This window comes from Perca flavescens, chromosome 11, assembly GCF_004354835.1.
Source record: "Perca flavescens isolate YP-PL-M2 chromosome 11, PFLA_1.0, whole genome shotgun sequence".
NCBI classification, from domain to species: domain Eukaryota; kingdom Metazoa; phylum Chordata; class Actinopteri; order Perciformes; family Percidae; genus Perca; species Perca flavescens.
The window spans coordinates 11,719,424-11,730,744 of record NC_041341.1 but is presented as its reverse complement, the minus strand read 5'-3'; positions in this window follow the sequence as shown (position 1 = coordinate 11,730,744).

Genomic DNA, 11,321 nt, shown 5'->3' with positions numbered 1-11,321 from the left:
CCGAATTTTTAACCCAAATGTTGTGGGAACACGCCTTGATTTTAACTGTGTGATATCGCCTATGAACATAACTCAGGACAGCAACATGTCTTCAAACAATTCTGTTGAAATGTTTCTCCATTGTCTGTTTGCAGTGTTTAAACTGCTGTTTTGTTAGAAACACTAAATTGATGAGGCCTCTCCATGCTGCCTAAATATCCACAGTTTTCATTAAGTGTTTTTTTGTTGTTGTCAAAATTAAAAGTGAAGGAGAAATAAAAAAATCTTTTTTTTTAAGAAGTTATTTTTTGGGCATTTTTACAAAAGGAGAGAAGGGGAAGACCTGAAGCAAAGGGCCATGGGCTGGACTCGATCCTGGGCCACTAGGGTAAGGACTCAGCCTTGGTGGTAAATGCTCAACCCAGTAAATTACTAAGGCAGCCCCAGTTTTCCTATTTTTGACTGTTGAGATTATGACCAACAGCTCAACAGGACACGTGTAAACCCCAGTTAAAGCTTTAATCTGTTTTGTGATTTGTCCCAGTGACAACATACAAAATGTTTGAAGAAGAACCAGATTAATAGGTTGTAGCCTTGTGTGAAAAGGTAATGCAGATTAAGTTTTTTGTGTTTGCATTATAGTGCAAAAGCCTATTCATAATATCTTAGAATAAACAACAGCATGTTCGCATTCACCCCTCTGGCTTAAAGGTGCTCTAAGTGATGTGACACGTTTTTTAGGCTACACATTTTTTTGTCTCATACAGCAAACCTCTCCTCCCTATCCGCTAGCTGCCTGTCCCCTGAACACACTGTAAAAAAAACACGGTCTCTGAAGACAGCCCAGGCTCCACAAACTGCAACAAAAACAAACTGTGCCAACCTGCCCCACAAACCATAACAAACAGAGTTCCAGCCAATAATCGACAAGAAGGAGCTGGTTGAGCCATCACTGCAGGAGCGTTAGCACGTAGGCTACTTCCACAATGCATATTCATGACTCAACTAGCTCCTTCTTGTCGGTTATTGGCTGGAACTCTGTTTGTTATGGTTCGTGGAGCAGGTTGGCACGGTTAGTTTTTGTTGCCATTTGTGGAGCCTGAGCTGTCTTCAGAGACCATGCTTCAGGGGACAGGCAGCTAGCGGATAGTGAGGAGATGTTTGCTGTATGTGACAAAAAATGTTGTAGCCTAAAAAACGCGTTGCATCACTTAGAGCACCTTTAAGTTAAATTTTCCTAAGAACCCTCCCTTTAAAGGAACATGCCACCGTTTTTTGAAATGGGGGTTATTCACATAGCCCGTATATAAGAATCACAGTCTCCCTGAGGTGGGCAAAGGCATTTTTGTCTCAGTGCAAGCATTGTCTTAGGGTGCGTTCTTTTTGTCCACCGAAGTCGATCTACGAGTCGTTTTCCGGAGTTACGAACCGGAAGTTGCAAAAAGAACGCCCCCGAGGTCATATATACAACTTGTCAAGTCGTCTGAACTCCGAGGACCCCGAGTTCACTTTCAAAGATGGCTACGTCGTGCATCACACGTAGTAAACATTGTGGTTTTCTACAATTTTAAGCACTTTTGTCTTTGTTGTAACCAAATGAAGAAGTCGTACACATAGCACTGTATACTGCTACCTATAGGCATGTCGCTACAGTCTTATTAGGAGTTAAATACCACCTAATTAGTTATTTTGTAGCTTGTGCAGCTGAAATTGGCTAGAGACGCTCGGTTGCTATATGACAACAACGGCTTTAAGCCGAGTCTTGAGCAGAAAGCAGAGCAGTAGCCCAACGTTAATCAAAACGTAATTTTCATGTATCAAACTGTGAAATATATTTGTGCAATATGTCAATAACTGGGTGAATAGAATCCTAAATGTTACAAAAAATGTTACAAAAATCCATCTTTTCTCTGACTTGTCGTATAGTGTGACAAAAAGAACGCAACAACCCACGGTTATTCGTTTTTCGACATGGATGTGACGTCACACTCGAGCTACTATAGTCGCGATTACAAGACAAAAAGAACGCACCATTAGTCTGGCAGCGCCGCCACTAGCTTAGCTTAGCATAGTGAATGGAATCCTTTGTTGCCGGATAGCATGTCGTGAGTAAAAGAGCGCTAACAAACAAACAAACAAAACGTATTACTTCTTCTGGCCTGCTTATTCACAAGTACAAATAGCTAGCAATGCAGATTAAGACTAGGCAATTTCCCAGGCAGATATTGATTTGGGACTATATTGGGGCGAAGCACTGCTACTTGGGCGCAGAGATAACGCGCAACACCTGAAAACCCCCAACTTCCGTCAACATCGCTCAAAAATGGGACGGCTCTTGGTTTGGATATCAGGACAACATGACCAACATTGCCCCCTAGCGGCGTGCAGTCGTATTTCGGCAGGCAGTCTGTTTTCGGCGCAACACTGGCGTGAATATTAGTTGGCTATTTTTTCCCAACAGTAGACAATAGTGAATTGATTGCGTTGAGTTGGAGAAGTTACAGCAACAGTTACAGCAAACATGGTCATTTCCTGCATAGCAAAAGGTTGTGAGAACAAGCAAAGGACATACACGAATGTCATGTTTCACAGAATCCCATCTAATGTGGTACGGAGAAATCAATGGCTAGCTGCTCTGGACATCTCTACTTCAACACCTCAAGACAAAATTAACCAGTATCGTGTTTGCGAATCGCATTTTTCACCGGAGGACTACGTTGAAAAATTGCAACATATCTTTGTCGCATATGCGACCAGAAAGACGGTACTACGTCTGAAGGATACGGCCGTCCCATCCATTTCCAAAGCACAGGCAGAACAAAGTGCACCTGTAAGTTGTCTACCCTTCCTTACGTGAATCTGTGTCTCATCTATTCAGATGTAAGACAGAAAACAAACTTTTGTCTTTTTCTTACCGCATCCTGTTTTTATGTCACTTTCTGAGCATATTCATGTCAGTCATTTCACTGTAGACCTGCCTAATGATGTCTGAGCTCAGTTTAGTTTTAACAGCTTTATGGATGCTCCAGCAATCTAAGCAAACAACACATTCTATCATACCGACACTCTTTAGTTTTTTAGTTTAGACTTTTAGTTTTGTAGTTATTTAACTTCACTGTGTGGAGGCATGCATGTATGTTAAGCCCCCACCCCCTCCAGAGAATGTGGAAAAGGTTGTGATTTGTTTTGGTGTAAGTTTTTGGAGAGGAGCAGGATCGGGGTAGCTCTATAGTTGAGTGACCTCTGGGGTTGTGATCAGGATCAATCAGTGTGATTGGAAACTATGGGAATATTAGTGATGGTATTGTTAGACTTTAAACAACAAAGATGTGAAACTGCTCTTGGATTTGAGAGAACTGTGGATTGTCTGAAAAAACAAAGATGACTACAGGGCATGTTTTAGCCCATTTATTACATATTTTACAATTACAGGGCTGGGCAATATATCGATATCGTGATATGAGACTGTGAAGTGTTATCTGTCTCTGGTTTTAATGGCTGGATTACAGTAAAGTGATGTAGTTTTTTTAACTTACCAGACAGTTCTAGCTTTTCTATTATTTGCCTTTACCCACTTAGTTATTACATACACATTGATTATTTCTCAAAAATCTCATTGTGTAAATATTTGTTTGTAAGCACCAACTGTCAACCCTACAATATCGCCGCAATATCGATATTGAGGTATTTGGTCAACAATATCGTGATATTAGATTTTTTACATATCGCCCAGCTCTAATTGCAACCAACCATTTTGCAAATCACTCTGATGTATTTCATAGGTTTTAATGTATTTTTCCCACTTTCCAGGCAGTAATCTGTTTCCATGTTTTGCCAAATGGGACGAAAATCAACCACAGACTCTTGGAACTTGTTTGAGATGTAGGCTACGGTATAAACCATCACAGTGAGCATTAAATCTGCCATTCATTTTTTTTTTTTTATTATCATTATAGCGGACTTTTCCAATCAATCTGGACTTTAAACAGTTTAGTCTGCCTCCATAATGATGCTTAAACAAAAAGCAATTATTATACTACAGTAATGGAACTTTAATCTCCATTATTGAACATAATGTCCACTGTGATGGAATATGTAGCAAGTTTCAAGAGTCTGGTAATTGGTTTTAACAATGCATGGAAATGAATAGAAGTCAGAAGGAAAAATGAATAAAGAAATCTGAAACTTCTAAGCATTCATTCAGAAGTCGTCAGTAGTAAGGAACAATATGTAGGATTTGTAGTTGAGACGAAGCTTGTAAAACATTGGTATGGTCCTTTTTAAGAGAAATGTGAACAAGCTGGTTTATGACGTATGAAGAGACCAACAGTTTGCCTTGATTCTCCGTGTTTGCTGATAGTTTTAACGCTGGTTTGCTAACTACTTTACCAATCCCCTTCACTCCTGAAGATTCTTCTATCTCGCCTCTAGAATACACACCTTTTACTTACACAAATATTTGGCTCTGAATGTTCCTGCAGGTAGACGTGCACCTACGGTATGTGTGAGAAAGCGTGGTCTCCATGTTTGTATAAACCGCTGCAGCCAGTCACTGCTTTACCCTGAGGCTGTGACTCTGTCCTAAATAAAAATGTGTACATATATTTCCACGCTTGTTTCTCTGCCTGTATTCTTTCATCATGTGGGAAATCTTTAATCCAGGTGCCCAAAACATGTAGAAAAAGAAGTGTGCCTCTAACAGAGGTCAGTGTTCATCATCACGTCTGGATATCCCAACATACTATAACAGGTGCATCCCTATAAACATAGTAAGAGAAAATATAAGATCTAAAACAAGCACTGCAATAGTCAAGAAACGTAAATAAAATAGAAAGATTTGCAATAAAAATATAAAATGGTTAGAATATACAGTATCTGTTTTTAAATTGAAAGAGCTGTACCGCTTTTGCGCAGGAATGTACAAGATATTGACTAAAGAATGCACAGAAGTTAGACAATCATGGAGTTTGGTGTAATCACCACTTTACAGCAAGACAGAAAATATGTCTTAGAAGGTTTTCTTTAGTTTTTTTTTTTTACTTTTATGCACATTGTTTCTTTTTCTTCTATTCTTGTTCTCTTGACCATGAACTTATCTCTTGATCACAAATAAACGGTCTGTGATCCTGGTAAAAGCTGTCAAAACAACTTTTACTTGGTAACTGCAGTATCCAGATGTGGATAGACAGGCAACGCTGCCTCTACTACTGTCGACCCATTTGCCTTTTTTTCTTTTGATTTAATCTTGGGAAAATCCCAGTCACATCCTCTGTTAGTTAAACTGATGAATGGACAACTCCTAGAGGATAGTAGGGCTGTGTATTGGCAAGAATCTGGCGATACGATACATGGGTCACGATTCAATATATTGCAATATATTTCGATACTGTGTGTAAGACGATACATTGGGATTTTTTTTAAGTATAATTTTAGAAAAAGTAATCTTTAAAAAAAAAAAAGACAATGTGCATAACAGTCAAAGAAGTTTACTTTAGGTAAACAATTCAGTATACAGAAAATCAAACTGCTCCCAACAGTTTGGGATTGTGGTTCCCAGGTTCTTAGTGAGCTAATTTTTATATGCTAAAGTAGGCCAAAGTTCAGCCATAGCTACGTTGTTAGCTTCTAGCAAAAAGTCAGGCACTGCTAGGCACTACTAGGCACTGTTAGGCAAGGACAGTAGTGGTGTGTCTCAGCATAGCCATCTAGCGGTAGGGGGTTTAAACACAACATAACAACACAACAACATGAACCACTGTCTTACATGAATATTTTTGAACGTTTAAAAAAAAAAAAAATATTGCCTTTTTGAAAATCAATACAGTATTGCAAAATAAAATATTGCAATACTCAATGTATCGATTTTTTTCTTACACCCCTGGAGGATAGACAGACAGAAGGGTTGGGAGGCACTCAGATCCGATCGTGTGTAATTTATGTACTGAAGTGCATGGATGTGTTATGAGACAAGATGCCCCTGGGCACAGACATGTACTGTAAGACCCTCCACCCTGTCGACATAGAAACCCAAACTCAAAAAGTCTCACATTCTTTCTCATTTTGCGTCGTTTTTATCTCTTTGCGTGTCTGTCTATCAATTTTGGGTGTCTGTGGTAATTTTGTGTCTCCTTGTAGTCGTTTTGCATCTCTGCGATTGTTTTGCATCATCGTATTGTGTCTCTTTGTAGTCATTTTGCATTATTTGTAGTCACTTTTTGTATGTTTGTGGTCAGTTAGTATCTCTTTGTGATTTGTGTTTGTTTTTTTTAGCAACATTTTGTGAGTCGGAGCCCCTGACCCCATGGGCCTGTGCCTGGTAGGCGCGTTCAATAATCCATCCAAGGTGTGCGTGTAGAGATGTATGCCATTGATTTGAAAAAAAATATTATCAACAGAGTGAATAGCTTTGTGGCTAATTTGCACTGTTGTTTTATCTCAAGCTAATGTTTCTTATTTAATGTGTTTTATTGGGACGTTTGGTTTTGATGCAGCAAGTCCCTTAACCTAAGATCCATTGTATTCCTATGGGAGATAATGAACATATCCTTAACCTTAATCCACTACACTATGTTGTAAAATACATCATGTTGCCTTGCAGTGTTATGGGTTCAAAACTGCCTCTCCTTCTTCTACACTCCACTCTTCATTTTCATTTTTTTGTTACGTCAAAACAATCTTATACAAAAATGCATTCAGTAGCTGTTAGTGATAGTTCTTTAACTGTTGTTTTGAGGGTCAAGAATGAAGATCGGCTTTCAAAATCAACATGGATGAGAGGTCCTTGAAGTGATTTATGTTTCAAATTTTAACATCTGCAATTCCACGACAACTCTGATATGATAGAAAAGATAGAACTTACTAGATGGAGATTTGTTTTGTCAACCAGTTTAGTTTAGTTGCACACTAGACTGCTACTGAAAAAAAGGAAAAATACAAACTGTGGTTGGTGAGGTCATAAAAACCCTTGAGGCTCTTTAACACGTTTCATCTCCCTCGGAAAACAGAAACCAGATGACATCTGAACACAGGCAAATATGCTGCAAAAAACAAAATGACTTTATTAACAAGTATTATCAGCAACATGTTCTTTAAGTGCTCATTATGCAAGCAGAAAGGCGCCTGTCAATATTGAATCTGTATATATAATAAGATTATTGATTATTATTATAGATGCATTAACATGTATGCAGCATTAATGATAGCTGATTAGGGTGAAGCTAATTTTATGGTTTAATCCATAACAATGCATTATATATTAACAGATCATATATTGTATGTAAAATCATAAAGGGACACTCCACATTGTAGCTTATATGTTTTTTTTGGAGACTAAATACTGTATTTTATCAGAAAGCCTATATTGTTACAAACTAGAAAGACATGGGAATTTACCAGCCTCTAACAAAAATATATTATTGCGTTGAATTATTGGAAGTGCATGATCCAATGTTTTGAGATCTTGACCCACACTGGGACCCAAAAGTGAAAATACCTCCACCTCTCCTACTTTGATTTTGATCTCACAACGTGAGAACCCCAGCTTTATGAAAGTGCACCACTAAATCGCTGGAATACCCTTTTTAAGTAGCTTCGAGAACGTGATTAAATGTACTTAGTTACTTTCCCCCACTGCAGAAGTGTAGTTATTGTAAGATAAGAACTTTTACAAATTACTGTGCAGCAGTTGCAGTACAATGTAGAAAAGAGTGCAAATAAAAAAATATATAGCCTATAAACTAACAATTATCAATGAAGCGCAATTCCAAAATATAGCCTACACAATGTCAAAAATATAAGGATTATAATAATAGGATTTATGCACAGTGGCTATCTGCCACCAGTCACATAGCCTACATTGAGAGTAAATGGATATAATAAAGGTAGGCTACAATAAAGAGGCTGCTAACTGGATTGAAATTTAACGTAGCCTATTGACTGTTTTGCACATCAGAGCCCTGAAATGGAAACCAAATGAAGTCAGCAAACACCTCTCTCTCTCTTGCTCTCTCTCTCTCTCTCTCACACACACACACACACACACACACACACACACACACACACACACACTGTAGTTTCATAAAGGCTATAGCCTACTGGTGGTTATGTACAGGATCGGTCTGCATCTGGATCCACGGTCACAGTTTTAATATGTTTTAGCAGAATTTGCGTGTGCCTGAACCATAGACTGTAAAAAAAAAAAAAAAAGGTCTGAACATGGAGATATCCGACATGGAAATCTCCGACATTTTGCACAAGATCTGGCAACCCGACTGTTTGCTTTATCAGACTGTTGTAGAAATAATCGTTTAATCTGGTGCGTTTGGGAATATGTGTAGGGTCTCGAGATGGGAATAAACCCTGAAGGTAATCCGATCTGCACGTTTCTGGGATGTTGGTCACTGACTTGAACGCACCTGATCCGCCATATTAAAAACGTGATCATGACTTCATTCGACTTTTTGCCTCCCTGCTACAAATAAAAAAATCATCAAATTAGGCCTATCTCATAGTTTTTCTAATGACTGATAATTGGTCTGTTGGCTCAGTTTATGATCTGATCGCTCTTGCACGTAGGCTATTTTATTGTGACGTCCTCTTATCATACAGGGACATCTATGTTGCTGTTCTCACACTATTCTGGGTGTATTAGTTATTTGCTGGGCTGTTTTGGTTTCCCTTGCATGTTTGGATGAAATGACGTGAGGAAACCCGATGTTGCACCGGCAGAACTGAGAACATGAACTCTCTCAACCTGGATCCTCCCTCCTGATTGGACCCGAGCTGTGTCTACTTCAATGGAGCTTGTTTTAAAAGCCTTTCATTATCAAAGTATGTCATTTGCCAGCTGATCTGGAGTCAGTTTACACGGGAGACATGATATGTATCGATAAGGTTAAATCAGCTTAATGGAGCAATTAAATTGCCAACCATGCAACCCCCTGATTGCTGCTCGCGCGCTTGCGCGACGAAAGAAGAACTAAAGAAATACGAATGGATGCCGTCAGAGAGTCTAATAAATGAGTGAGGTCTCACTCTGCCTCTACTTCAGATCACAATAAACGTGATATATAGGCTATACATACATATATTAAAGAAGACTTAAAGGACCAGACCAGTGTTTTTGGTAGTTAACTGTATATAAGTGCAGTGGTGGAAGAAGTATTCAGATCTTTTACTTACATACAAGCATAAAAGTAGCTGCAATAAAATATACTTTAAGTACCAAAAGTAAAAGTATTTCTTTTGCAGAATTGCCAATTTCAGAATGCTCTAGGCACATTTTTATTATTGGATTATACTTATTGATGCATTAATGTGTTCATTACTTTAATGTTGCAGATGGTAAATGTAGAGCTATTTTTTTATTACAAATTAGTAACTAAAGCTGTCAGATAAGTGAATTAAAAAGTAGGTCTACAATTTTTCATCTGAAATGTAGTGGAGTTCAAGTATAAAGATGCATAAAATGGAAATACTTAAGTAGAGTGCAAGTAGGCTACCACTAAAAGTACAGTGCTTGAGTAAATGTACTTCATAACTTCAGATAGCCTTTGTCATGTATTTCCTTTCCTTGCTTTTCTGCACAGTAGAAAAAACAATTGGCAGATTTGTTTAAACGTCATTACAGTAAACAAGAACATTTTCATATTTTTTAAGTGGTGATGCAGTTTGAATGCAGATTGCTGTAAGAAATCTGGCATTTGGTCATGCAGCTGCTGGGTATTATTCTATGCTTATGCAGAACCTGGGGGGTGGAGCCTGGTCAGCCCTCAAGAAGACATGGGAAAGGGATCTGAGTATTACACTGGATGATGAGGAGTGGGATAGAATCTGTAGTGATATTAAAACTATGTCACGCAATGTGAGGGTGTGCCTCATCCCAAGATTATGCATTTTGAGATTGAGATGGATCAATCCTAAACTGGATGGATAAGCACATAAGAAGTTGGGTCCAAACTAGTTTAATGATAACCAGACAGATTATTATAAGAGGATGGAGGATTGCATGGGTGCAGTCAATTCAAGAGTGGGCTTGAGAGATGGCTAGGGTGGCGGTGTTTGAAAAGATGTCATATAAAAGTTTTTTCCAGATTGGATGTCTACACTAAGAAATGGGGAAGGTACTTGAGCTTTCTGGAGGGCTCCTAAGAAGCTTTGTGCTGGGGAGAGACGTGTATGATGGGCTTATGGTGTTGTCATTTATGCATAGGCCTACATGTTCATTTGGTTTATAGTATGTCTATTTTGTTATTATGCTGTTGTGTGGTCTTGAATGTTGTAGTAATGTGTCATCTTTTCTTGAATTTGTCTGGGTGTTTTGTGATGAAAATGTTAATCATAAAAAAAAAATCTGGCATTTGATTTTAATATTGTGCCAGCCAGGACTACTAAAAAATGCATTACAAAATCAGAATCACTACAGCACACTTAAGCAAACCTTTGTTTTCAGTTTGTGTTCTTGTGTTATTTAGGAAAAAGGTGGAGGTTTATGGCAACAGTTCCTGACAGCTGCTCACAAGCATATTGTTCACTCAACTTCTTCTACAAGTTAAGTTTAAATGCAGCTTTAGCTGAGTGAGCTCTTTCTACCCAAACATGTAGCCTATATAAATGTGTCTGCTAGCCACATCACATTCACGACAAGCACAAAAATATATAAAATCTAATAGGAGCACAGCATATAAAAGGGTAGGCTAGGCTATATCATTTTACATAGCCTACATAAAGGCCTACATGCATAGCTGTGATCCATTATTGCAGTACCTAGCCTAGTTCCTAATCTTTTTTGGCATAAAATGTCAACTTCTAGCCTACCCTCTATCTGTGACCAGCACAACCAGTGATTTTTCATGCTTTATTAAAACAATTTTTAGAGTCCGGAATATAAATGGCCCACAAGAAAAACAAGGATCAATCTGAAAATATAGCCTATCTTAACTTTAGCTAGAAGAAATATATCCCCCATCCACCCCTGTTTTCTCCTCTAATTATCTTGCCACCTCTCAGATTTATTGAGGAACCCCAATAAAGTAGTTATCTTGGCCTACTGTTTATCATAGTTAATATGTAGCCTTGTTTAGAAACCTACATAACAAAACCTACTTTCCCTGCTAGATTAAAAAAACGTTTCCCATCCTGAATGTTCAAAATGGCTGCTGTGCACAAAAAAAGGTCAGTTGAGATCATGGATGTATTAAGAGAACAGTTGAGATCATAATACTTAGCTGATCAAATAGTTAACTAATAATTATCCAAAACAAAACCTACTCAGATGTGTGCGTGTGTATATATAATGCAGCAAAACCAATCAATTTCAATCTATGTCTTCTCAATACTAAAAT